Source organism: Leopardus geoffroyi, chromosome D3 (assembly GCF_018350155.1).
Source record: "Leopardus geoffroyi isolate Oge1 chromosome D3, O.geoffroyi_Oge1_pat1.0, whole genome shotgun sequence".
Lineage (NCBI taxonomy): Eukaryota > Metazoa > Chordata > Mammalia > Carnivora > Felidae > Leopardus > Leopardus geoffroyi.
Window position 1 is genome coordinate 62371201 of NC_059339.1, and position 27927 is coordinate 62399127.

At 39.1% G+C, this 27927-nt stretch overlaps 1 pseudogene; it reads left to right on the forward strand.

The window, feature by feature from the left end:
- Positions 1–1113: 1113 nt before the first annotated feature.
- LOC123587489 lies at positions 1114–27423 on the forward strand (annotated as a pseudogene).
- The last annotated feature ends 504 nt before the right edge of the window (positions 27424–27927 follow it).

The following is a 27927-nucleotide window of genomic DNA, read 5'->3' on the forward strand; positions in this document are numbered from 1 at the left end:
TGTATGAATTACTTACAAAAAAACCCACTCACCTATTGGAGAGGAATTCTCTGGGAAGTAGGTGGTATGAACCAAGAAAGCTACCAGTAGAGAGTACATTTTCTCAGTCCACAGCCCTTTCTCCCTAATACCTCCTTCCTCTGAAGGCCCAAGGAGGTCTGAGTAAGGGACAGCCCAGAGAAGGGAGATAAGCACACCCCTGGGAGGACAGCCCTGTGGCTAGAGAAGACAGTGGTCTTTAAAGAAACTGCCGGGTGGCTCAGTCCGTTAAGCATCTGACTTCGGCCCAGGTCATGATCTCACAGTTCATAAGTTCGAGCCCCACGTCAGGCTCTGTGTTGACAGCTTGGAGCCTGGAGCCTGCTTCCGATTCTGTATCTCCCTCTCTCTCTCTCTGCCCCTCCCCAGCTTACGTTCACACTCTGTCTCTGTCAAAAATGAATTCAAAAAAAAAAAAAAAACCTTAAAGAAACTGCCCTAGGAAAATCCGGACTCCTCACACTTCCAAGACACGAACAATCTTTGGAAACATCTCCCCTACGATAAAATTTAGGCACATATCTGTGAGCAGCTTCCCTCCCCCGCTCCCCATAAAATTTACTAAAAGAGCAATGAACATCAGGAAAGTTTTGTTGGTAGCTGGTGTTTCACATCTCTGGAGTTCCAGGGTGCAGTTGGAAACTGGCGTAGTGCACGGCGCGGAGGGAGTCGAGAGGCCAGCCCCTCCCACGGGGAGCAGGTGGCATGTTTCGCAGCGGGGAACTCACCAGGAGGCTTGCGTGTCCAGGGGCCTCAGAGCCGCGCACCTTCCCACTGCAGGGTCTGAGGCTCTCACACCAGGGAGGAACTGGGTGCCGAGGCGCATGCGTCCAGAGGGTCTGCGCACCACGTGCTCACTCACTCGCGGTTGCGCGCTGGAGGACCGCTTCGCTGAGGGCCGGTGGGGCAAAACGTTCGTGCTGAGGTCGTGGAGGGGTGAAAGGGTAGGGAGCGCTCTGCTTGCAGGGGTCCACCTCTCGTCTCAATCCGCTGTCACGTAGTCTCACAACCTTTAACAACAATAGCTATACATTGTCCCTGAGTACGAAGAGAAAAACAGAACTCAAATCCAACATGAGTCCCTACAAGAAGGTTATGGTAACATCAGCCCTGCTGAGGAAACACTTCTCAGAAAACCAATGCAGGGAGCCAACCTTACCCAGATCCAGCAGCAGTCCCTCCCTCTCCAGGTCACAGAGTGCAGTGCCCTCAGGGCTCCAGGGCAGGATCTAGGATGTGTGAACTGCAGCATTATTCCCAGGGCTTTATTCTGCAGCTGCTCTTCTAATCTAAAACATATGTGGCCTTCCTTTAAGTCTTTGCCACCCTGTTCCTAAGTCCTGGAACTCCTTTGCCATTTTTCTCCACCTGTCTACATCCTACCATCAGGAAGGTCCAGGTGAAGTTTGGCTAATAACCACTGGAAAGCTGTCCCAACTTAAACCCTAAGTGACATGTTTTCATCTCAATTCCTATAGCAACCACCTTTTGTTTTTTGGTTTTTTATTTTAAAAAAATTTTTTTACATTTATTTATTTTTGAGAAACAGAGTGAGACAAAGCGTGAGCAGGGGAAGGGCAGAGAGAGAAGGAGACACAGAATCTGAAGCAGGCTCCAGACTCTGAGCAAGAGGTCAACACAGAGCCTGATGCGGGGCTCGAAACCAGGAACTGCGAGATCATGACCTGAGCCGAAGTCAGATGCTCAACCGACTGAGCCACCCAGGCGCCCCTAGCAACCACCTTTTGAATCACTCATTCATTTGACACCTACAGTATGCTTATTATTTTGAATTAAATCAGATAATGGATATGAAAATCCATTAAAACTAAAAAGGGATGACCTAGCATTTTCAAAGCATGTTTCACAATATAATGTATAATATTAATAAATATTACATTTAATAAGGGTTGCCTAGTGAGTGTGAAGAACAAGCAAAACCACTCTATGCATGAGGGTAGAAATCAGAACAGTGGTTTCCTGGGGGCAGGGCAGGTTAGGAGGAAGAGGATTGAGTGGCAAGAATCATGAGAAAGCTTTCTAGAGCGATACAAATTGAAAGAGCAGACCTAGGCGGGCTGACTAGTGACTATGTCCCTGACATGGCTGCAGAAAGAAGTTCCTGCTGAAACCTCAGAACAAGCCTCCTCCCCTTGAGTAACTTACGTTTTCTAAGAAAGCAGGCTACCGATTGATGCATTCTTCAGAAGTCTGAGGTGGGAGGAAGGGGAGTGTGAAAGGCGTGGAAAGTGTGAGAAGAGGGAGGGCTTCTCTCAGGTAGGGGCCAGAGGCAGGAGCCCTCAACCCTGTCCAGGCTTAGAATGACCTGGGATCTTTTTACCCCTCCCCAAACCAATTAATCAGAGTCTCTGGGGATGGTGTTTGGTGCTAGGTATTTATATAGCACAGCAAGGCTGACAGCCAATGGTTAATAGGTGACCAGTGAGAAACGTTCTGTATACACTGAGGCCAAACATGTTAGAGATCCTCAGACACAGTGGTTCTTAAACTTCAGGTGCATCAGAATCTCTTGGAAGACTTGTTCAAACACAGATTGCTGAGCCCCACCCCAGGAGTTTCTGATTCAGTAGGTCTCTGACCACCAGGCCCAACATTTGCATTTTTAACAAGTTCCAGGTGACGCTGATAATTGCTGATCTGGGACCACATTTTGGCAGCCAGTCGGCTGAGTCCACGACCCTTCCCCAGCCAATCGGCTAAGGCCATGATCCCTATAAAATCTTTGTGCTTTTGAAACTTGCTTTCTCCGGTATCTCACCGCTGCGTTGGTGCAGGTAGGGGATTGAGCTCGAGCTAGCTTGAATAAAGGCTCTTTGCTTTTGCATCGGACTCGGCTCCCTGGTGGTCTTTGGGGATCACGAATTCTGGGCATAACAGAAATATTCTAGATCGTTAGGGTATCAGTCGCAGGAGAGTATCCACTGGTCAAAACTTAAACTCTGTACCTAAAAAGTATATATGTTGCTATATGTAATTATATCTCAATAAAAAAGAGATAGTACAAAGATATTAAAAATATTAAATAGATATTTTTATCACGAAACTTCAAAAAGCTTCTATCCTGTTACTGCACATGAAAAATCTCCAAAAAGTGGATATAGCACCTTTTATCCATAGCACTCCTCATTTTTAAAGTGTTCTGAGATGGGTATATTACATGGAAAGGTCTGTGCTATTATATAACATTTGTTTCTATTTTCTACTATTATATTAGATTCTCCAAGGCAAAGACAGGTTTTATGACTCTCTGTACCCACAATACCTGGCATAAGACCCTATAGACGTGTGCCTTGTTGCTGCTATTGCTGAAAATGATGCAGATAAAGACAATACAAGATACTACAATAAACCTAAGGGTAAGTAATTTGCCCCAGGTCATAGCATAGGATCAGGACCATAGCAACCTCAGCCCCAAGAGGTATGTGTGGATTCTCTTGTGACAGAGGCAGGATGAGGGGGGATATTTTAATGTGAAGGTTCTATTTAGTAGCTCTTAGATCTCATGAGGTGGCTGCATTCTCTACTCATTTAGCAGATCATGCTGCCACTTTCTGAGAATTTACTCACCTTTAAAACACCCATAAAACATTTTGGTGCTAGGCACTGGGGAATCCACAGTGAATAAAACACAGCATTTGCCCTCAAAAAGCTCATGGTCTTGTGGGGGAGAGTGTTAAAGAGATGACTTAAAATGCAGCGAAGTAGAAGCAAGTGCTGTATGAGCTCAGAAGAAGAAATAACTCATTCAGCTCTGGGACGATTTGAGACACTGATATTTGCCAGTCAGACACAGTAGTGGAAGACATCCCAAGCTGAAAGAAGATAAAGGTAATAAGGTAATACATTTGGAAAGGACCTTACATGTCAAGTGACTATAACTAATATGCCTTATGATCTTATACAAGTTATTTATCGTCAGCTTTTTCATCCCTGAATAAATATAATAGTAGTTTAGATGTGTTTAGTGAAGCTGGAACACAGTTTCTTGGCATGGAGACATGGTTGGATGAACTGGGGCCAGGTTGCAAAGCTCTTATAGATCCAAGAACTGTAAAGGGGTGTGGATTTTATCCCTCAGGATGATTTTAAGAAGAGTGGTATGACCACATATGTATATAGAATGTCACTTAAATCCATACCACACAGAAAATTCTATACAGATTTGTGTTTTTTCAGTATCCCCCCGCCCCAGAGTGTTAGTCTTGTTTACCCAAACACATTGTAACCTACATGAGGATAAGATCCTTATCTCACACTAAGGTCATAGAGTACCCTTAATGTGTATTTCTTGATTATCTCTTATACAATTATCTGACTTACTACTAGACATCTTAATAACATTTATAAGGTTTAATACAATCATATGTTACAAAGCAGATGTAAGAAATCTTAGAGCACAGGATTTTGTATTTTACACATTTTATGGAGAGAAGCTTGTCTTCATTTTCCAAAAGCCTTACATTCACCTCATACTTGCAAGTAGCTGGGTGGGTATCTCTCCATATGTATGGAGAAGTCTCTGGATAGTGAATTAGGAGGCTGTTGATTGTGAGGTCTATGTCAAATTAGGGAATAGAAGCTACTACGTGCAACAAATCCCAGCGGAAAACATTAGAAGGCAGGGAAAAAGAGACATGGTGAGAGACTGAAAGTAGAATAAAGGAAAAGAAATGGAAATGATAGAGGCAACCAGGCTACAGATCTATTCACTGGTGAGTCCAAACTCTTCTTTGGAGACCACTGGATTTAGTGGTTCAGAGGCAAAAAATGAATATAAATAAAGTGAGAAAAATCAATGATGACTTTGTAGACTACTGAAGCCTTGACTTGAGTGAGTTATTTTGTTTTCCTTTGTTAATCTTTGCCCATAAGTAGAAACACACAACACAAACACTTGGACCCAGCGTATCTCAGCCCCTCTTTGGGTTCACAAACCCTGGATACTGCCCTCTAGACCACACACTCCCTCTCCTCCTTCACGAAGATAAATTTCGCATCAGCCCAGCAGTCAGCCATCATCTATTCTCAGGGGAAGAGTATATAGCATGACCTCCCTTGAAATATTAGCTCTATTTACACGGGTTTGCGTGGACCACATTACTTATGAGTCACCAAGGGGAAACCGAGCCTCCAGTAGATAAAGCGATCAGCACAAACCTCTGTAAATAAATCTGAAATTTCAATGAAGGTCATGCCAAGCCTGATTTATTCCTCAGCACCCTATGAAATAATGTTGACCAGGTAAGTGGTTTTCATTTTTTTCCTCCATCCACATAAGGGAGAACGTTTTAGCTCTAAGGAGCTTGTCATGCATGTAACAATGAGCATCTGGCTAGAGAGATAATACACCCTGAAGGAAATAACCTTTTATTATTATATTAGATTCTCAGTTCTGAAAGGCCAGGTCATATAGCAACAATTTGGTGTTGTTTTTAAATTTAATCTGGTGGTACAAGTTCTCATAACAAAACTTAATTGAGGAGCTATTGCTCTACAATAGAAACTATTTTTTATTCAATAAACAGAAATGGAGCGTCTACCTACAGGAATCACTGAGCAGAGCATGAGGTTAACCCGTATAAGGGAGATGAAGATAAATATGGCATGGCCGCTGAAGGCCTCCCTGTGTCTCCATTGAAAACCCCCAAATGTTCTCAGAAGTCAAGCAATGTCAATGGCATATTGACTAACCCGTCAATTTGATAAGCAAATAATCATTCAATTAATTGATATTTATTGAGCATTTTCTAAGGATAAGGCTTTATCCTAAATATTGAGGTGGGGATAAGAAATAAAATGAAAGCATAAAAAAATTTGCCTTAGAAGTTTACAATACAGTTGAATCCTGTTACAAAAATAGTCATCCCAGTGAGAAAAAAAAATAGACAATCAAATTAGGTGGGTTTTGTTTCATTGTTTTGAGCTCAAGAACCACTTATCCTTTCTGAACTGAATTTCCTACTTTTCCATCTGTCCTATTGTATATAGCCCATATGTGTAGCAAAAGGACTTCAAGACCCCAAAGAATTGTCCTTTAAGCAGGAAAAAAATATATGATGACCCTAGAAGATCTTAAGTGAATTGTTGAAAAAGAAAAAAAAGAGAAAGTTCAGGAAGCCAAAATTAAGAACCAGACATTAATTAGTTCTTTAAAGAAGAAGATAAGATGCCAATAATGCTAGAAGTATGCATCACAATATGATTCTCCAGGTTTGGTAGGAATGTACAGAATGAATGGTAACAGCTTCTGCTTTCACTTCTGTCTCGAATCATGACAAAAGGTAACTTCAGTGTGTATGGGTGCCCTTAGAAACTACAGCCTAGGAGAACAGGCTGTCCCTCTATCCAGTGTTAAAACACCAAGCTCACTCATTCTAAGAAAACTTTCTTTGGTTCTCATTACAACTCTCATTTATAGGCAAACAATTGATAAATTACTCATAAGATACTTCTTTCTGTTTATAAAGCATCCTTTTCTTAAGGAGTCCATTGTATACCTAAGATTGAAAAACCTGGATTTCCTTACACTGACTCATTCTTACTTTAACTGATTTCTTCATCTTCACCCTCTCTTAACATCTTCTCAGTTTTTCCAGTTTCACTTTTTTTCAAACAAATATTTCTTCCCTGGCAGCCTGGACTCACACCCTGTTGGAGAGAATGGCTCAGGTCTTTCTATCTGTGGTAACTCTGATCTCCAGTAAGGCATGAGCAACTGTTTTGGATAAGATACATATATGGTAATTTTGTTGGATTTTCAGTCTCTGCTTACAAAGGTTTCAGAACATTTGAACCGGGTAGGGCATTAGCAAAAACCTGAGGGCCGCTCTTTGTCATGCTGAGGCGCTCGCCTGTATCTTGTGCCTTTTTTTCCATTTGATCAGGCTTTATGTGTGCTTTGATCCCGGCAAAACATAACAAAGATATTTTTCAGTTGCAAAACTCCAACTATATATTCACTGAGGGCAAAGCTAAAACCGTCATTAGGCAACAATGATGCTTTGAAATTCTGGCTGTAGAATTTTGTGGAGCATATTCTCCTTCCCCTTTATGTGAATAAAACTCTTTATAATGCTTCGTATTCACGATGCCTCCTGGTTTCCCTGTAATGCAGCCCTGCTTTGTTATTCCCTCCTTGCTGCTAAAGAAAAAGAGGACAAGAGCGACTAAGTAACTTGCCCAAAGTTATTCACATGGATTAAAATGAGAATATTAAAACTATTATAAAGAATGCAATGAATGTCTTTGCAGTCACTGGGTCTTCCTGTGGCATGCTAATATCGCCTGAAATGCACACTCTCCCTCAACTACCACCTGCCAGTTCAAATTGAATCCTTTAGGGGCTAGATCAGGTCCCACCTCCTCAAGGTCCACTTCTTCCAAATCAACCTTCTATGAGCTTCTCTCAGATTCACCAATGAATGCAGGATCAAGTTCTTGAATCTATACTGTATTTCTGTCTATGCAATCCAAATTGGTAAAAGTCTTAAGGATAGTAACATGTTTCCTACTTCTTTTGTACACAGTGATATTCATCCTACTTCGTGACAACAATAGTAACAATAATTATTTCATTAGTTGACAGAAAGCACTAGATTAAAGTCAAAAAGAAAGCATGAACTTATGTTGCCATTAATAAGCTCTTGAAAAACCTGAACAAGCTAAGATTCGGTTTTTCAATCTATAAAATAAAAATGGTAAATAACATGCTTTCTGACAGTAATTATAAAACTAAAATTCTATGATTCTGTCATTTTACTTGCACACATCCTTTGGGATGCTAGAAGGGGAGCACATTTACCAGTCCTTTTCCTCCTGCTTCTAACTTTTATCTGTTATGTTCCTTCAACCCTGACCCAATTAGATCAGCATTTTTAGAAGTAGGGTGTAGACAGGTGTTACTGAATGAAGATACTGCTAGTCTATTTAACTGAACTATACTTTAAAACACGTATTTTAAAGTGACTAGAGTCTTTAAAAAGGAAGTTGAAATTGTATGTGAAAATGCTTAATAATTGAAGGAGGAAAAAATTTGTCACCGGTATTATTCATCCTCTGATGGACAACGCGTTCAATTTGGCATTATGGTATTTGAGTTTTAGTTCAACCCGTTATCTAATTAGGTATTTGATGAATTAAAATGGTCTCTAATGTCCCTTCCGGGACCAACACTCTAGTATTTGAGAGGTCTGATGGGCCTCTCCTACCTCCCTTAAATAGCTCCATATCTAAGTTTCCAAGACCCTCCTTTCCCCCATGGTAGTGTTCTCTTTCTCCAACACATGCCCTCCTAAAATAACTTCCAATGGGTGACCTATTCTACTAGCTTCCACCTATGTTAGTCTTACCCACATTTATCCCAGCTCTTTAGAAACCTACTACTGCTTTAAATACCTGAGGCATGAAGCAAGCTCATGTTGTCCATTAACATGCATGGATGAGAATACAGGATCTCTTCGGAATCTGTCCAACATGGCAAAAGCAGCTCCTGTAGATCAGAGGAAAAAGTGACCCATATTCCCTTGTCTGTTGACCAGTCTCCTCAATTTTCAGCAGGTACCTGCTTTTCATTATGATTTGATATTTTATAAATACCAAATGATACACCAGCATTAAGGAAACCAACCTCACAGGACTTTTTGCCAATAATTTTGATGAGAGCTAAAACTCTCATCTTCCATATAAAAGTGACAACATGGCATAAAGAAAGTATTGGCAGAGACCCAAAGCAGGAAGTTACCTTAACTGGCCTCAGTTTCTTTATCTATAAAGTGGAGTGGTTGTGCATGCCCAAAATTACAGGAATTATCTAGTATCTTAAGGCAGATTGAGACAACAAGCTATCATGCAGCCATTCAAATCAAAAGTACATAAACTGTAATAAGATGGAAAAAAATCTAATTTAATGCTAAGTAGTAGTAGAAAGATATTGTATTTTTACTTCAGTAACTATACAAATACATATGTGTATAAGTAAAAAACACTACACAATAAGTGAGAATAACCATTTTAGAGTGGTAATGAGTGATTTATGTGGATAACAGCTTGAATAATGGTGGACTCTTCAATTGACAGTATGGTGGTTAGAATGATTGCTCAAGTCTCATCCAGCAATGGAATTCTGTGATCCTTTTATAAATACATTGATGCCGGGGCACCTGGGTGGCTCAGTTGGTTAAGTGTCTGACTCTTCGTTTCAGCTCAGGTCATGATCTCACAGTTTATGGGTTCAGGCCCCACATCAGGCTCTGTGCTGACAGTGCAGAGCCTGCTTGGGATTCTCTCTCCCTCTCTCTCTGCCCCTTCCCCTGCTCTCTCTTTCTCTGTCAGAATAAATAAATAAACTTTAAAGACATTCATGCCAACATGCTTAGCAAGTATAAATGGGGTAAGGAGCTTCTCATCGAGATAAAAGATATGTAAGTATTTTAAGTATGGAAAAAATGCCTTTATGAAAAAGGATGGCTGAAATAGACTCATTTATTTCTGTAGTTTCAAAACAAGGGGAGATCTTTTGACTCTCATCTGAAGTTTTCCTTTAGCCGAGGAAGGATTAGGCACCCATGGTTCCTTCTACATACTTTTTTTTTTTTTTTTTACAGATAGCAATTACCACATTCCACAAGGACTATCTTTATGTCTAACTTTCCCAAGAAACTGTGACCCCATGAAAATAAGAATGGGGCTTTATTAATTTTTGAGTCCTTCAGAACCCAATACAGTGCTTGGCATACAGACGGGCCAAATTAAATGTTGGCTTGAATGAACAAATGAGAGAAAAGGAGTAGTTAGCATTCTTCTCTTAAAAATAGATACTATAGCCACTCAGGAATTAGTGTTCCATCCCAGGGCCAGTGGGATGGGTTGTTGTTGTTTTTCTTCTTTTTGTTTGTTTCCCCCCCCAAGCCATCTTTACATACACAGCCCCCTGGGCTATCTTCTTGTTGCCAAAAAAACTACAATTTACTTCACAGACCCAAGGTTTGCCTGACCAGACTCATTAAATCTGATAGTGCTTATTGTTTTAGTCATAATTGCTAATAAACCACCTTTGCTCATATTGATTTATTTCTTACCTGTGCTCATCTTTATAGAAGGTTTCTCCCAACCCCCTTCACTCCCACAGTGAAGACCATAAATATATTGGGGAGCATATTGGCTCTCTGATCCTCTTCAGAGAGAGAAACTATGTTTCCTAAGCATACTGATATACCATTCCTACAAGTCCTTCGGGGGACCCAGGAAAGCAGTTCTAGACAGAAGTCCCTGTTGGTGTCTGGATACAGAGGCATATATAAAAATAACTTGTTTTTTTACTTGTCTATGTTGTTTATTTCACAACTGGTTTCTCATTATTCAGAATACTCCCCCTGTGTTCTCTGTCTTTAAAAGTTCCCTTGCTACTGGCTCCTTCGAGTCTACATTAAATATGCCTAAAGTCTGTTCCATCCAGACATCTCCCTCTCTCTTACTTCGCCAGTCAGTACTTTAAAGTGTTGCCCACAACCATTGTCTTCACTTCCTCTCCCCTTCCAGCCCCTCCTTACCCCATTGCTCCAGTAAATCTATTCTTCCAAAGGTCAGTAGATACAGTACCTGGCCTCTCTGCAGTGGCGAACATTGTTTCCATTCTACTGAAACCCTTATGCCCATTCTCCTTGGCTTCTTTGGAAACCCCATTCTTTGTTTTTTTGTTTTACCTCTCTAGCCATTTCTTCAACAACTTACATTCTTTTACTGCACTTTAAATATTTGGGTTGTGTTTTCATTTCCCTTCTCATTTTACTTTGTCTTCCTGGGAGAATTCATCTATTCCTATGACTCCAGAAGTTCCTGTGTGCTGATGATTTTCACAGTCCAGCCAAATCCTTCTCCTGAGATCCAGAATCATATAGTGAACACTTCCATTTGAACATCCTAGAGGCACTTCAAATTCAACATGTCAAAAAAATGAACTCATTATTCCACTTCCCCAAATATGCACCTCTTCCGTATTCATAATTTATCTCCGTAAAAGATAAGATCATCTATCCACTTACCTGAGGCAGAAACCTGGTAGTCATCCCCACTTTTCTCCTTTTTTTTCCTTTTACCCTCCTCCCACTTCAGTCACCAAATCCTGTGCTTTTCCTTCCTCTGTAACCCAAACCCATTCACTTCTCTCTATCTCCACTGCAAATACATTAATTCAGTTTACCATCTTTCTTCACCTAGACTATTTCCTTCATTCCACCCCTACCCTTAGAAGGTATAGTAGAATGAAATCTGAAATGATTCATTACTTTATTCTCGTAGTCAAATTACTTTCATTAGCCTAAACATGTTTCAGTTCTATGTAGTTACTTTACCTTGATCTTCAGATTGCTTAGAGATTACAAATGAGGCTAGATGCTCAAGAACATCACAACAGTGTCTTTTTCCCTCTGCCATCCTTAATTTTGCAATTGGAATTTATCTTTTGTTTCATTCACAGTCTCATTTCCTTCATGGTATAAATCAACCAGAGCTCATAATGCAGAAAAGTGTTACAAGCACTTAGGTTACAATGCAGCCCATTTGCTTAGGTTATAATAATTAATGTGTGACTTGGGGTAAGATATTTAATATCCCTGGGTCTCATTCATACGAGGATATGAACAGTGTATCATAAAAGATTATTGTGAAGACAAAATTTGTTAATAGAAGTAAAGAGTTTAGGCCTGGCACATGGCAAACTCTGTTGGCCTTTCTCATTGTTGTTTTAGTTGGCTTATTTCTTCTTGCAATTTTCCTGAGCCTACTGCTCATACTCCATACCCAGTTGCCCTCTTTCTGTCACTAGGAACACCCTTTTAGGCATCCCTCCTTTTCTTCAGGCTAGCCTCACACCTGTACCCAAATGAGGGCTTAATGACCTTCCCTTTAGAAGGGAGGGAAGAAGAGCTCAAGAACAGGAGTGACTACCACAGTTACAGAGTAAGTGAATGGCAGAGATGGGACCAGATCCTTGTAGCTCATAGCTCATAATTTCTCTGGTCTCAGAGAAAAGGATGGCTGTCAAATGATGGCTCCATCCTGCCATGGTGTCTACAACTCCCATCATTAAACAGACTTCCTAAAATATCCTGGAGAAACTTTCTCTTAGGAAGTCGTTCCCACTATTTTCCTTCCATTCCACTTCTCTCTCTTTCATTCCACAAAGCACCTTATAATTATATCAGAACTTAGGGCAATTCATTAAAATTAGTTGTTTCTGTGTCTCCTCTCACCACCCCCCTCACCTCTCCACCCAGCCACCCAGTAGCTTGTGAGCTCTGTAAATGGAAGGACATCTGTAAATGGAAGGACATCTCATTAATCTTTAAATTTCTAGTGCCCAGCATGGGACCTACCTCATGGAAGATAATTCAATAAAAGTATATTTTATGAATTAGTAAATATATGCTCTAACTGGGTCAAAGAACAAAGTATTTGAAAAATGGCAACATCCCAAGGGAATGTTTTAGATGATTTTACACAAGCCAGAATACATCAGAACTTTCATGAGTTTAAATCCAGAATAGCTGGTTTTCATGGCAGGACACTTTCATCTGCAAATAACAGAATACCCAACTAAAAGTGACTCAGATTTTAAGGGTACTATTTATTGCTTATTTCACAAGAAGTTCAGAGGTAAATAGTCACTCACCACCAGTGAACCAAAGGAGAGAGGGCAAGGGTGTGAAAAATCCACTTTCTCTTCTGTGAGGCATAAATTTGCCTTATCAGGTTTTTCCTCTCCTGTTTTTAAACTTCTGTGAAACTTCCTCCCCAAACCATTTTAATTTGCTTCTATTTTATGCCCATAGACCATCTTCCCAAGTAGATGTTAAGCTCCTCAAAGGGAAGAATAGTGTCTTCTGCATATTTGCATCTGTCACTGAGATAATTATTATGCACTGATAGGCACTTACAGCTTAGTCATTGTTTGAGTAATTAATTGATTCAAAGTTCTACTCATGTCCTGCACACAAAGGATTGCCACAAAGAACAATACATGTTCCCTATTATGGAACACAGGTTTGAAGTGGGGAGGGAGTGTCTTCACTTGCTTATCCAGAAAACGAACCCAAACTCACTTGTACTTTCTTGGTTCTCTGAAATGTTACTGCATGAGTCTTTGATAGGATTCATTTCAGATGAGTTCCTCAGAGTCATGCCCTTATACTGTCAACATTGCCACAATTTTGTCCGGATTGAGTTGAAGCTCTGTTGATTTAATCCAGAAATTTATTTCTGACAGACAGCTGGGTAGCATTTGTCACTGTGTTCTGAATCCAAAGTCAAAGAGATTGAGAGTCAGTGTCATCACAGTTTGGGTGGTAGTGAACCACAAACGTGGTTTATTTCCATCATAAATTGTTATTTGTTGCTTTTACAATGTGCATAAAACCATAGGCTAAACAACGGGAATACTTTATACATTTTACAAATAAAGACGTGAACACTCTGGAAAGAGTACTATGTTTTGGTATCCAAGTTTCAGTATTTTATTAAGAGGGCCTATTCTCTTTAATCTAGACTTTTTCCTCATTTATATCATCCAATGGAGCAAAAAATAAATATATGTGCCATCAAAACTCACCCCCTTCCCTTTGCACATATTTAGCAGAGGACACCGTTCTTGGCCTCACATCTCACAGATTTCTCTGACAGCCTCAACAGGAGAGATATGTGAGACAATCCATAAAAAATGTAGGGCTGGTGTAGACATTCTGTCAATGAACAGAAAAGTAATTCAGAGCCCCTGTTACAATTAAGCTTTCTATAATATTTGCCAACTAAAGTCAATTTGGAAGTAAAGTCCCCATGTGGAGAAGCCAGAAACTCTAAGTACATCCCCAAACAATTTTTTAAATTATTGGCTGTTTCCTAAACCATCACCATCACGACACATTATTTAGGGTGAAGTCTAGCCAAACATTTCTATTTTACTTCACTTGAAAGATGAATTAACTTGCATGAATCAAAGAAGGGGATTGCAACTTCTTAATTTCCCAGAACTCTGTGAGGTTGATGTCCATATGTAGGGTTAATCAACTGTTACAGCAGATGAATCCTGGATCAATCAACTTGAGATAAATTCACTATGTGATTGATTATTTGTTTTGTACCTGGTTGTCCCTAAAGGATTTAAAGTAGAATTCAAAAGTGTACATAGTATAATACAGAGCACATGCTGGAAATGGAACACAAATTTGTCTCCAAGCTTCCAAGAGAACTACAATTAAAAAAAAGGGGGGGGGGGGGGAAGCTCGCAGTTACATCACTTAATGTTTGGAAGATAAAACCCAAGCCAGGTTCACAGAAGAAATTGATTCTTCTGGTACTAAGAACAGAGTCCTCACAGAAAAACCCTGTCATGCAGCGAACATCTTTTTTAAAAAACACATTCATATTATGAAAGCATTAATGGTTTTCATAAGACTATTTCCTAGAAAGCCTCTCAGTGTGCTCATTGACATGACACTAAAGTTCAACACAGTGATAGCATTTTCTGTGGTACTTCCATTACTTGTGTAGATAAGTTTGGCAATAGAACAGGAAATTAGCAAGTAACATTTGTTTATCATCTACCAGGGTAGCCTGCTGAGTCATTTGCATTATATTTTAGAGGTGGGCAATAAAAATTAAAGAGATCTTTCTTTTTAAAAAAAATACTCTAAAATTAGGGGACAGATGGGCTGTTACTTAGAGTACTCTGGCTTTTTGAAAATCTTCCTAAGATTTCTTGGACCCAGAAGCTGTACCTATCTAAGCACCCTGAAGTAGAGATATAATTATTTAGAAACTTTGGCGGGGGAGGGGGGGGAGAAAAAACCCAAAAACCTATTTTCACTAAAATGGCAGTTGTGTCTAAATTTATATAGTCTGGCTATGTCATCGACCAAATCACTACATGGTTTTCTTAAATTTCTATTCCCTCTGCCAATACATTAGCTTCTCCCAGGGCATCAATTACTGCAAGCGATTTTTTGGAAAGTATTCAAAGGCAGCTACCCTAGCAGTTCAGTGAACTGTAGCCATCCCCTAATGCAATCTGTTATTTCTACAACCCCTACATGTGTACTAAATTTCACCAAAATCTATCAAATATACAGAAGATATTCCTCTTTGATAAGTTTGCTCAGCTTCCATTTTGTCTCAAGATGAATGACTGTGTTAAAAATAAGAAATAAAGAGACATCTTGATATCCTATCATAAGGTATACAATTTCAGCAAAATAGGTCAATGTAGAACAAAGCCATATTAAAACAAAAAGTTTCCGGAGGGTTGAAAGAGAGCAACTACTCCAACAGAATGAAAAACCCCATGAACTACCTACTGATAGAACGGCACACCTTTTATTAAAACTTTAATGAGATTGTGCACTCAAAGCTCTCTGGACTCAAGCTAACTTTCCTTACTGTGTAAGAGCCCATATTCCCCTCTCTGTAACCTACACACACCCCTTACTATTCTCAGGGAAAAAAAGCCTGTGGTAGAGTGTATTTTCCAAGAGGGCTGCAGCAATGTCTCCTATCTCATGTGTTTTTCTGCAGAATGTATTCTTCTTGCCCCTGAAAGGTGGAGTCTATTCTCCACCCCCCTTGAATCTGGATGAACCCTTTGAAAGTTTTGACTGATAGAATAGGTCAAAGTGATGTCGCGATTCTTCTTGTCATAATCCTTAACTGAGCCGTCAAGTTCCAACTCCTGCCTCTTGCAGCTTCTGTAAGAAGCCTATGCTACTCTGATAGATAGGCTCTTGGAGGGTACTGAGACACAAATGCCAGCCATTTGGACTTCCAGTTCAGTTGAGCCTTCAGATGATCTGGTCCCAGCTATTCTCTGAAGACAACTGCTTTAGATACCCTAACAAAAACTCCTTAGGAGAGCCTGGTTACCCCACAGAACCACGACAGAAAACAAGAAGTTGTTTTTTAAACCACTAAGTTTGGGAATGCTTCAGAATAAGTCAAACTCCCTAAATATCCTTTCTCTCATATCTGTTCCAAATGCTTGAAATTCTTTTTTTTTTTTTTTTTTTTTAAGAGAGAGCAAGAGCAGGGAAGAAGGAGAGGCAGAGACAGGGAGAGAGAGAGAGAGAGAGAGAGAGAGAGAGAGACCCAAGCAAGCTCCACGCTGAGCATGGGACCGATGTGAGGCTCAATACAACGCCCCTGGGATGATGACCTGAGCCAAAATCAAGAGTTGGATGCTCAACCAACTGAGCCACCCAAGCACACCACCAACTGCTTGGAATTTTATTCCTCCTTATTTTTGCCTTTTAAAAATTTCACTCAGGGGGTGCCTGGGTGACTCAGTCGGTTCAGCGTCTGACTTCGGCTCAGGTCATGATCTCACAGTTCCTGGTTCAAGTGCTATGTCAGGCTCTGTGCTGACAGCTCAGAGCCTGGAGCCTGCTTCAGATTATGTGTCTCCCTTGCTTCCTGCCTCTTCCCCCACTCATACTCTGTCTCTCAAAAATGAATAAATGTTAAAAAAAATGTTTTTAATAAAAATAAAATAAAATACTAAAAAATAAATAAAAATCCCACTCATCAAAAGTTGGCTAATTCACTCCCTCTACCTAACACTAACTTCTCTTTCCATTCTAGGCTCATAATAATTTTTCCATATCTGTATTCTATGAGTTTCCACTATCATAGCATATAGAATACACACTCTTCATTCATGGATTCATTCATTCCAGAGTATTTATTGAGTGCCTCCTATGTTCCAAGAAAAAGTGAATGCAGTGCCCAACTTAAAAGAAATTAATGACTGAAGGGGTGACAGATATAGACAAAATGGAGGCTCGGTGATTGTGGAGCTTCATAGAAACACTGAGAACGGATGGCAGGAAGGCAAGGAGTTAGAAAATACATGAGCTCAGCTTGAAGAAAAAAGGAAGGATGTTCCCTATAAAAAGGACCACACACACAAACAAACTTCCCAGTCGTGAGAGGCAATATGGTACTTCTGGGAGGCTACCAGTACTTCGGTATTACCTAGATGCAAACCAGAAATTTTAGAGTGGCTAGAAGACTGAAGAAAAAGGGCATATATTAGAGACAGATTACAGACAGCCTCCTGTACCATGGTAAAGAACTGGGATTTTGCCCCCACAGAGACCCTAAAGAGAGCCTTAAGAGTGGCAAGGTGAATGCCAGGGTCAGATCAGAGCTATAATTTATTTTCTTGGCATATATATGGAGGGTAAGACAAGAAGAGAGCAAGTCTGGAAACAGAGTTCATTAAGAATCTGTGGTAATAGTACATCCTAGAGATGGCAAGAAATTGCCCAAGGGCAGTGGCCATGATCAAGGGAAAGAGAATTAGTCTAATCCAACTCCTGCACTTGTAAGAAGGAAAACTAAAACCTCGGAAGGGTAAGAGGTTTCCCCTATGTTCTAACAACAAATCGGGAAATGTTGACATTAAGTTCAAGTTAACTGATTCCTCACTTTCTCCATTATATTAAAATGATATTTCCAACCCCCTAGATTATTTTCTCTTTAATAAAGTGATCAAGTACTCCATTTTTATATTTATATCTTTATATTTTTCATAACATGTAGTGCTGACCCTTATATATAGTGAGTGCTTGAAAGTATTTGCTGACTTTAACTGATGCTTAATTCACATTCTGGTGGCGTAGTATATTCATGTATACCATACTACTGTTATTAATATTCTTTTCAAAAAAAGTTATGAATGTGTAGCAAGTTGTAAAGACATTGTTCTGATATAAAGAGCGGAAATTTGGGTAGCAACAATGTGTCATGGTATTTTTTTTTATTTGAGAGAGAGAGAGAGAGCATTAGCAGGGGAGAGGGGCAGAGGTAGAGGGTCTGGGGAGAAAATCTTCAGCAGGCTCCCTGCTCAGCACGGAGTATGACTCCATGCTTGATCCCATGACCCTGGGATCATGACCTGAGCCAAAATCAAGAGTCGGGTGCTCCACTGACTGAGCCACCCAGGCATCTCATGTAATGGTATTTTTAAGAAAAGTATTTACTCATGCACACTTTCCCCTTCTGTAAATATGAATCCTATTCCTCTGCTAAAGACCAGCTTAGCACCAACTTCAGAGAGGTCTCCCCGATCCCCCAAACTCACAGCTATCTGCAAGTAATCATGTCTTCTCAAGCTTCCATGATACCAAACGTTTAGGGTACTTTAGAACTTTATCAATTATTTCTCATATTTTTCTAAGATTGTTTTATAAATGTTGACCTTGTTTTCTCAAATGTACCATTGTGGGTTAGATGGGCAGTGAACACACTTGCTTCTCCTTTTCATTGCATATGGTAAGGAAACAGAACATAGTTATAAATACTTGACCAGGCAGTTTATAGGAGTCTTGAGCTTGCCCTTGCCCTTACTATATTTATAAACAAAGACACATTAAATAATTATAAAATAGGGGCGCCTGGGTGGCGCAGTCGGTTAAGCGTCCGACTTCAGCCAGGTCACGATCTCGCGGTCCGTGGGTTTGAGCCCCGCGTCGGGCTCTGGGCTGATGGCTCAGAGCCTGGAGCCTGTTTCTGATTCTGTGTCTCCCTCTCTCTCTGCCCCTCCCCCGTTCATGCTCTGTCTCTCTCTGTCCCAAAAATAAATAAACGTTGAAAAAAAAAATTTTTTTAATAAAAAAAAATAATAATAATAATTATAAAATAGCATTTAAAGGAAATAGGCATGATGGCAAAATGAGGAAAAAATATTGAATAAGTTAATATAGTATTTTCTTGTACTTATAGTCTAGTTAACTAAATGATAATAAAGTCTTTTGTCTAAGCTGTTTCATAAGCATTATGTCCTTTACCTTAGAAAAAGATATATTAAGGAACACAGAGTAATTAAAACATATTGGAGCTATATATAAAGGATTGAATTACCAACTTTATTCTAATCAGTCAAGGCAGACTTCAGAAGTAATTGTGTGCTAACATGAAGTTTTGTAGAGTGAAATGATGTTATTTTACTTGGTCTTTGTCTATGAGATCTATAAAGAACGATGTCTCTCCAAGGGAATACACAGGATCTTGAAGATGTCAGAAGATGATTGCAAACCTCATGTAGAATTCTGAAATGTAACTAAAAGTAAAATGAAGACAAAGATGATTTTCTCCAGTACCCTGAATCTAGAAGAAAATCATTGCATCATTTTCAGCAAATAATTAATTTTGATTTCTTACAAAGGGACTGCTATAGAACATGTAGGAGTCAGCCAGTTCCATTGCCTTCCTCCTTTTCCTCACATACTCACTCATGGTGACTAACGAAATGAGCCAATAATTATTTTTCCCCTTGCAAGTTCTTCTCTGCATAGAGTGGGAGCTCATCTAGCTAACCACTGGGGATGGCCAAAACCAACAAATAAGATAGAAGAGGCAGAAGACTGGATAGATCACAGAGGTATGTCCTAGGTCTTTTAATATAACAATATTTTTAAATAATAGATCATGTTATAGTTCCATGGGCTCCTTTGCTACCACGAAAACAAGGATTGCCTCTTGTGCACAGAGTCCAATAAAAATCAGGTAGTAGATTTCCAGTACATGAAATATACTCTACTACATTTTTCCATGTTTTTTAATTCAATTTTTATGGGCCTCTGTGGCTGAAGGAACTATGGCTAAAGGAACAGGGTGTGCTGGGTATTTTAACACAGGCTGATATATGCTCACAGAATTACAGCGATGGAATGGACCATGAGAATCAATTTGTCCAATCTCCCTCATTTCATAGGAAATTGAGGTCTGGAGCAGTTCTTCGCAACTATGTACATATGATGACAACAGAGAAAGTGGACACATTTTTATGCAACAATAGGATTATCTGTAAAGGCCAATCATAGCTAAAGGCAACCATCTGGGGGCACCTCAGGCCTGCTTGGCCACCAAGAAGGCTACGGGATCATTATCTCAGCACATCTATAACCCATTCACAGTACTTCAGGTTGCAAAGGTACACATCAAGGGGGAGCTCTGGTCTAGAGTACATATACTCAAACAGCAGATTTATAAGAGGAACATCTGAATTTCTAACTCTCCATAAGGTACTTGTATTGTCTTGGCCAATTGGCCAGGGGCAATGGTTAGAAGTAGGATGGTCCACACTAGAGTTGATGTGATACAAATCATGGTTGTAAGAAATTTCTAGCTATCTTACATATACTTAATGTCTCTACTTTTCAGATCCTTCCAAGATCTCTGGTCTTAGAAAATGGAAATGTAAATCATTGCTCTATCCCACTCTTCCCTCCCCACTCAATAAGGTTTATAGTAACTAAACAGAGTTGTGATTTTTAGAATAGAAGAAATATTAATGTGAATAACTGCTACAAGTTCCATACACGCATGGGCACACACACATGCACGCATGCACGCACGCAAGCACTGATGGAAGTCTATTCTGAAACAATTAAAATCCTATGATGTTACATGGCTCTCACTTTAATTTTTAAAAATTCATTTCAATGTACCATTTTCTTTAGCACTTAGGCAGAGGCAGGTTGCTTCCTGGGTCTGTGGGTTGTCGAATCTCCACCTCAGTAGCCTTCCCTAGCTAGTCTCAGAAACCTTAAAGGGCATCTAAACTATTTATGAACTTTGTGCTTCATCTGATTAAAACCTATATGAACCATTCTTTATTTTATATGGCGCTTGCGGCAGTGCCAAAATCAAAAACACCAAGGTAACTGGGCAGTGGTGTTACTAGCATTCTGTTCATTAGCCCTTCTTCTCCATCATAACTGTTTCCACAATGAGTTCTTAGCTCTGAAAGAGACAGGGAGAAAATACACCTGCTTATGAAATGTTTTCTTGTATACTGCACGCTTGAGAATGTAACAAGATCCTTGTCATTCCATTAAAAATTACTACTTTAGTACATTCCAGGTTGAAAACAAATGACTACAGAATGATTTTTCTAAACATTTGGAAACCTTGCTTTTTAAACAACTCCACTTCTATTTCACAGAAAAAGCATCAACTATTTATTCATTTCATTTGACTACTTTTTAATCTCAGTTTTTATGAGGACACTAATGACCCTCACAGATTGTTACCCTCCAGTGAAATAACAGAGCTTTGGCAGTGGCTGGATTCCAGTTGAAGAGTTCTGAAACTCACTGTAAATCTTCCTGTTTTGTTGTTCTTCAAACTAGGCTTTGCCATCTGCCTTATGAATTGAATTTTTGTTGCAGTATTTCACATGGTCTAAAATATGGTTATTGCCATCCATAAACTGAGGTTCCTGGAGAGTATTAATTAAGTCCAAAATATTGCACCAATGTGCACAGTGAAATACAACACAAATGTCATGGCGTGACCATCATTATAACCCTCTTTGCATTCCATGATGGCTCCTCTCTCAAAAACCCGGAGACAATTTGGTTGTAGCAGCCAATGAAGTTAAATCTGAAGACTTAAATTCAGGTGTATGAGATAAATTGAAACAGATCTTATTGCTCCCAAACACTCTCTTGGAAATAATGGCATCTTGACATTTTATCAGTCACTCAAGCGGTCATTCTCAGCAGTATCAGCCGGAGCTTGAAGGATAGAGCTGTAAAGAAAGGACTGTCAGCCATAAACATTCCTCAAAACCATGAAAACCACAAATGAGAGCTTAAGTAATGGAGGACGCAATACCCTTGATATTTCAACAATTACCTGCAACAACAGGCTTTGTTCAGAACCGTGGTCATTTTTTCAAAAGCTTTACTTGTCAGGCCCAGATTGGGGTAACTAGAAACAGAAAAGAGAAGAGGGAGGAGAGAAAAGGTGGATCTGACATCCTTAGGTTAAAAAGTGAACTTAAGTTCACTGCATATTTAAACTTATGAGAATTTTTCAGCAGCAACAAACTACAGAAAAAAAAAGAATAAAAATAAAACCACTGAAGATTGAACCAAGAACATTAATATTATTAAGCTTGTGGTGAAGCTTTGAGATCATTAGAAAGGCATTTACACTGCTCAGCTGTTTCCTGTGTGGCCATTCCTGATGTCAAATTATAGAAGAGAAAAATAGCAGGGAATGCATTGCAGGGAAGAGAAGGTAGTAATGGATAAGAATGTAAGTATGGGAAGGCAAAATGAATTTAACTTCATTATACCTCGGGAACATATCACTGTGTTGTGGAAGAAGAAAGACTAATTTTAAATGGAGTTGGTGCTATTATCTTGGCAATTGGGACCCAAGAAAACTAAATGAAATTGAGTATGCACCACAACCGAGTCACCCAAACTCAAGAGACAGCAAACGTGGAAAGGTTAAATGTCCTAGAAATTGCATTTGTGGAGTTTCTCAACACAAGAGATTAATGGTTACTCAAAGCAATGGATAAATATTAGCTGAAGACCATTAGCGGAGGAAAACACATCAGTGCATCACAGTTCTCAGGGCTTATCAGATCAATTTTAAATAGGTTTATCTTGGACTTTTCTAACATTTAATGAGGAACAAATTGTTTTGTTTTGTTTTGTTTTTCTGTTTCCTCTACCCATGTTGACTTTTTGATATTACCTAGGAGAGAACAATTAAAATAAATGGGTCTGTGACAAAGTGTTAATTTGCTTGTCTCTGAAGCAATTGGAAAAGGGTCATTTTATGATTGTTTCCTCCTATTACACAGTTTATCATAAGTATTTAGATTGACTAGCAGATTCTTTAGATGCGAAAAGAGTTTGAATGGTCATTTGGCTGTTTCCACAGACTTCATATAGCACCTACCTAAACAATCTCAGACTAATGAGAATCTGCCTACTTTTCAGTAGCTCTCCGTTCCTGTTAATCAAACTGTCACTCAGTTCTCTTTATGTTTAACAACAACAAATGAAAACAAACACAAAATATATATTATTATCTATCTGGTGCCCATCACTGGGCTAAGTGTGAGGGGAATTTTAAAAAATAAATAAGGCCCAAGTCCTTATCTTAAGAAGTTTAGAATCTAGTAAACCTAATTCACTCATATGAGTTTAAGTCCATTTCTTTTGTTTCTAGGAAAAATAGAGGGGAAAGTGCAATTATTTTACCAATAGCCTCTTGAATGCATACAAGAAATACTTAAGACCAAAGCTTCCTGATTAGGCATTAACAAACCACTTGGAGGAAACCAGAGAATAGTACCTAAAGATTGTAAAGCTTGAATATCAGCTTTACAACTTGGGGTTCTGTGCAATCAGCTCTTCTTTGTCTCTTAGTCCAGGTTTACTTGGTTCCCCCACCAACTACGTGGCCTGCTTGATCATTCCTTGTGAAATCACAAAGACTTCTGTATATGAATTTGCCTGTTAAATTTTACTGTATTCTTGTTTGTTTTTACTTTATTTTTCTATGGTTACACTCCCAAATTCAATAAGGACTTTGCAAGACCTATCTAAATCTTTTGATAAGCAGCAAATAAAGCAACACAAATGTTCAAACAAATGGTTCAATTTTGAAGTAGCAGGTGACATTTCTGCTTCCTTCAATGAACCATGCATTTCATCTTTATTAAAAGAATCTCTCCTTTTATTCTATGTCAGTAGCTCATAATAAGGCATCAGTAGAGTAGTTCATAAGCACTACTATGCTATGGCTTGGCTGACCTGTGAAACAACTTCCCATGATCCCAATATTTCTCTTTGTGAACAGTACACCCACATAGGACCTGCAATGTCACAATAAATGAAATAGCGCAGAAGACCATGTACACTTTTCATATACTGAGGACTATCCAAAGTTGCAAATCTGAATACATTTGTTGTCTGAAAGCAAAGTTCATGACTAAAGGAAGCTTTGAGAAGATTATTTCATGAGAGAACAAAAGACAAGTCTCCTCTAGTGATCAGAAAAGAGAAAAAGTGTGCATAATTTTGCGTGTTAAAAAGTTAAAAAGAGGGGCGCCTGGGTGGCGCAGTCGGTTAAGCGTCCGACTTCAGCCAGGTCACGATCTCGCGGTCCGTGAGTTCGAGCCCCGCGTCGGGCTCTGGGCTGATGGCTCAGAGCCTGGAGCCTGTTTCCGATTCTGTGTCTCCCTCTCTCTCTGCCCCTCCCCCGTTCATGCTCTGTCTCTCTCTGTCCCAAAAATGAATGAACGTTGAAAAAAAAAAAAAAAGTTAAAAAGAGAGCAAAAATCTCACATAACTTCTAGGTCATATTTTGCTTTTAATAAACATTTTTCTGTCTAGAGTCTTCAAAAGAGTGACCAATATCTATCCTACCCTTTCAGCTAGAACATAAATGCCCTTCGTCCTGCTCATAACCAAACCAAAACAAAACAAACCTATGAAAAGCAACAGTTGTTCTAAAAATTGCTTGGAGCCCAATTATAATAATTGTTATTATTTTTTATTATTTTAAAAAAGAAGAGAAATGCATATCTAAAGGGCAATGCAGTTAGCAGGAAAGATGACAGAAACTAACCTGGAAAGGTAGGAATCCAATAAGAAAGGTAGACAGCAAGAAGTATTTTGAGACAGAAAAGGAATTTAGCTACTGTCTATCAATCCTCACCCAAACACAAAGGACCAATGGATAGGGCCTCCAACTGTACGGTATTTCTGGGCTCACCCAAGCAACAGGTTAAGTGAAGAGACCATCTTGTTTCTCTATTTCCTTCCCCACTTCATGTCTATACCTATTTTTCTTTCTTATTTATCTATTCAGCCAGACAAGTATGAATGAACCAACTTTTAAATTTCCTATAGGAGTAGCAAAGATGCAGGATTCTGTCTTTATACTTAAGGAAATTTGCCTGCAGATGGGGAGTGAAAATTTATATTTGTATTAATAAGTAACTAAAAAATAAGTAACTGAAAATATAAGTCCTTGATTCTTCCAAAAGAATTTGATAATTAAGAAGTTCTACAGAGAGGTCTAGCTTTGCAAAGAAGGGCCAAGACCTGAATTTAGACACAGGAACAGACAAGAGCTGAATTTTTTTGCATAAGAAAATGAGGGAAGATAGTGGATTTTGTTGGGATGGGGGTAGAGAATGAAGGAGAAGGAAAAAAAGAATCGTCCAGCAATTTACAGAAGTGGGAGAAGGACTTTTAATGAGAGACACTGTAATATTTGATTATAAGATTTTGCTTTGCCAGGATATAGACTCCATTTCTCTCCTCAAACTTTCAGTAAAGTCTGCAAAATGCAAAAAACAAAAGCAAACAAAAAACTGGTATTTTTGTGTAAATGAGAAAAATGGAATAAGACCCGTGCTTAGATAGAGGCCACAGTGGAAACAAACAAAGAGAAAACACAAAAGATGGTAAATCTGGAACTCAGAGAAGGCAAGAAGCTGGAGCCAGATACTGACCTTGATGATAGAACCTGCCTTCAAAAGGCTGAAAATCTTGAGAAAGGAAGGGAACAGGAATACAGGCCAACCTAGATTTTAAGAAAGGAGACCAAAGCTGACATCTGGGTTCTCCATGTAACTAGTCACATGAGGCTACCATATGTCTGTGTCAAATATGTAATAAATACCAGAACGTGCTAGAGAGAAAGTAGAAATAAAAGCAGGCAGAGAGTCAGGAAAGGATTTTAGAAAAAGTAGAGTTCAAAGCATAAGCTTTGACCTGATCTCCCTTGCTAATGTAAAATATGACCACTTCGTTATAATGTTAACACAATGTCATTTGGTAAGCTGTGTGTTGGCTTCAAAGGTTTTGTAAAGATACCCAAAGCCCATAGGGATTGGTCATATGTAACCCAAATTTTAAAAAAACTGAAGAAAATAAAATTTCTTCAAAGGATCTCCCAGGAGAGTTCTAGTTTTCTTTGATCTTTTCAGCTAGGGTCTAATGCTAGTAGTGTCTTTCCTATGAATTCTCAACATAGGAAATATAAAGAATGCAAACTTAGAATCCCACTTGCTTCTTATGTGACAAGAGGAATAGCATAGTTGTCAGATGTCTTTGAACTCACTTCTGACATGTCTAATGGTGTGACCCTGAGAAAGTCATCTGACTTGTCTGAGCTCCAGTATTACCATCTGTAAAGTAAGGATGAAGGCAGCTACTTCATAATGTCATTAAGAGAATTACGAGACCTCATAGGTAATACACTTAGCACAGTACCTAACACACAGTAAATATTCAATAAACTGAAATCTTTATTTCTATAAATAGGAGTTCCTATCATAAGCCACTCCAATGTAAAATTATTTTCTTTTAGATGTATATTCATTCATTTTTACAAATATTTGAACTCAATTGTATTATGTAGCGGTTAAGGGAACTACCAAAAACGTAATTTTTCCACCTTCTAAGAATTTGCCATACACACCACATAATATTGTTTAATACAAACAAATGTCATTAAATGCCAAAGGGAGTAAATAGCATATACCACAGTATAGAGATTTCACTGTGTCTCTGAAAAAAAAAGGAAACATTATCAGAAAAAAATATTTTCAGATCAGTAGAAAAAAATGTATTGCTCATGCCAAGTTAGTAGCTATTTAATTCAATATTTTGACACTGTTACTGGGTCAGGCAAAGGTCCATCAATAAATCAATAAATATTTAATGAGCATCTACTATAATCAAAGATTATTGATGCTCTAGGGTTAATGGTGGTGGCACTGCTGAGCAGAATGCAGAATACCACTGCCAGCACAGGGAAAGTTTCTGGGCCTCTCCCTTTCAGCTCACCACCAGCTTGAGATTACCAGCATGTTCATGGTGATACCTAATTGCAGACTGCTGGCTACAAAAGGAGAGGAGCGGGCAAAAAGGGGTGGGGTGTCAACCAGTTTGGCAACAAGTACATCTAGCCAACCAAGCCCCTCCCCCTGGGGGTGCCCCATCCACCTGGACCCTCTTACTAATTATATTTTTGGTATAAAAGAGTACCTCTATGAGAAGGATAGCTTTGTTGTAGCTAGGTTTCATTGCATGGGCAAGGAATTTGATAACCTTAGAAAGAGGAGGGTCGTAGAAGGGGTTCTGATTATGCATGAGTAGTGGCTGGCCCATGCATTACTGCTACAGCTAGGAAAAACTTTCTTCAAATTACCAAATGAAGTGTTAAACTTAACCCAGGAGAAGAGGTTGAAAGACTAAAATGCTTAATGGCAGAGATACCAAGCCCTGTAGGTCATTGATGACTGCATTGGTAACTGGCAGAAACCAAATTTTGAATCTCATCAATATCCAGACCTTTCTGCACATATTACACAACCTAAGGAGCATAAGAATTTGTTTTTGGTTCAGCTTCAAGAAGAAACCTTATATGCGGTCCCTAAAACTGCAGCTGGTAGCTGCACCATTGTTTGAACTGTATGATGATGCCCTGGGATAAAGACCCATCATTTCTAGTCTCCCTTGGCTTTGGGGTAGGTTCAATTTTATATACAACTGAATTTCTGAATGATGGAGAAAGTTGCTCTGTGAGCACAGCTGTACACAGTATAGAATAAACATGGTAGAAGAAGTGTTTTGGGTTTTTGTTTTGTTTCATCTTTTTCCCAATCCCTAAAATGCCAGCTACTATCCACTGTTTGAATAGTAAAGTTAATATAAAAAACTAGACAGTGGTGTAACCAGATGTGAAAATATTTAACTTTTTGTTCTGTATTTTTTGTATATTAAAGAAAGTGGACTCCAAAAAATTTTTTCTAGCATACCATATCCTCTTTAGGTATCAATGTATTATATAAACCTTAACCAAATCTTATGATAAATACACTATAGTCATGACTGTGCTTGTACTACATCTCATCCTTATGCTAGCCTTTTACTCTGGTATTTTATTCTGATATATTAGGACCAATCAGCAATCTCAAAATGCTCAACAGTATGTGGCTTCTCTTTCCTTTCCTTCTTTCTTTCCTTCTTCTTTCTTTCTTCCTTTCCTTCCTTCCTC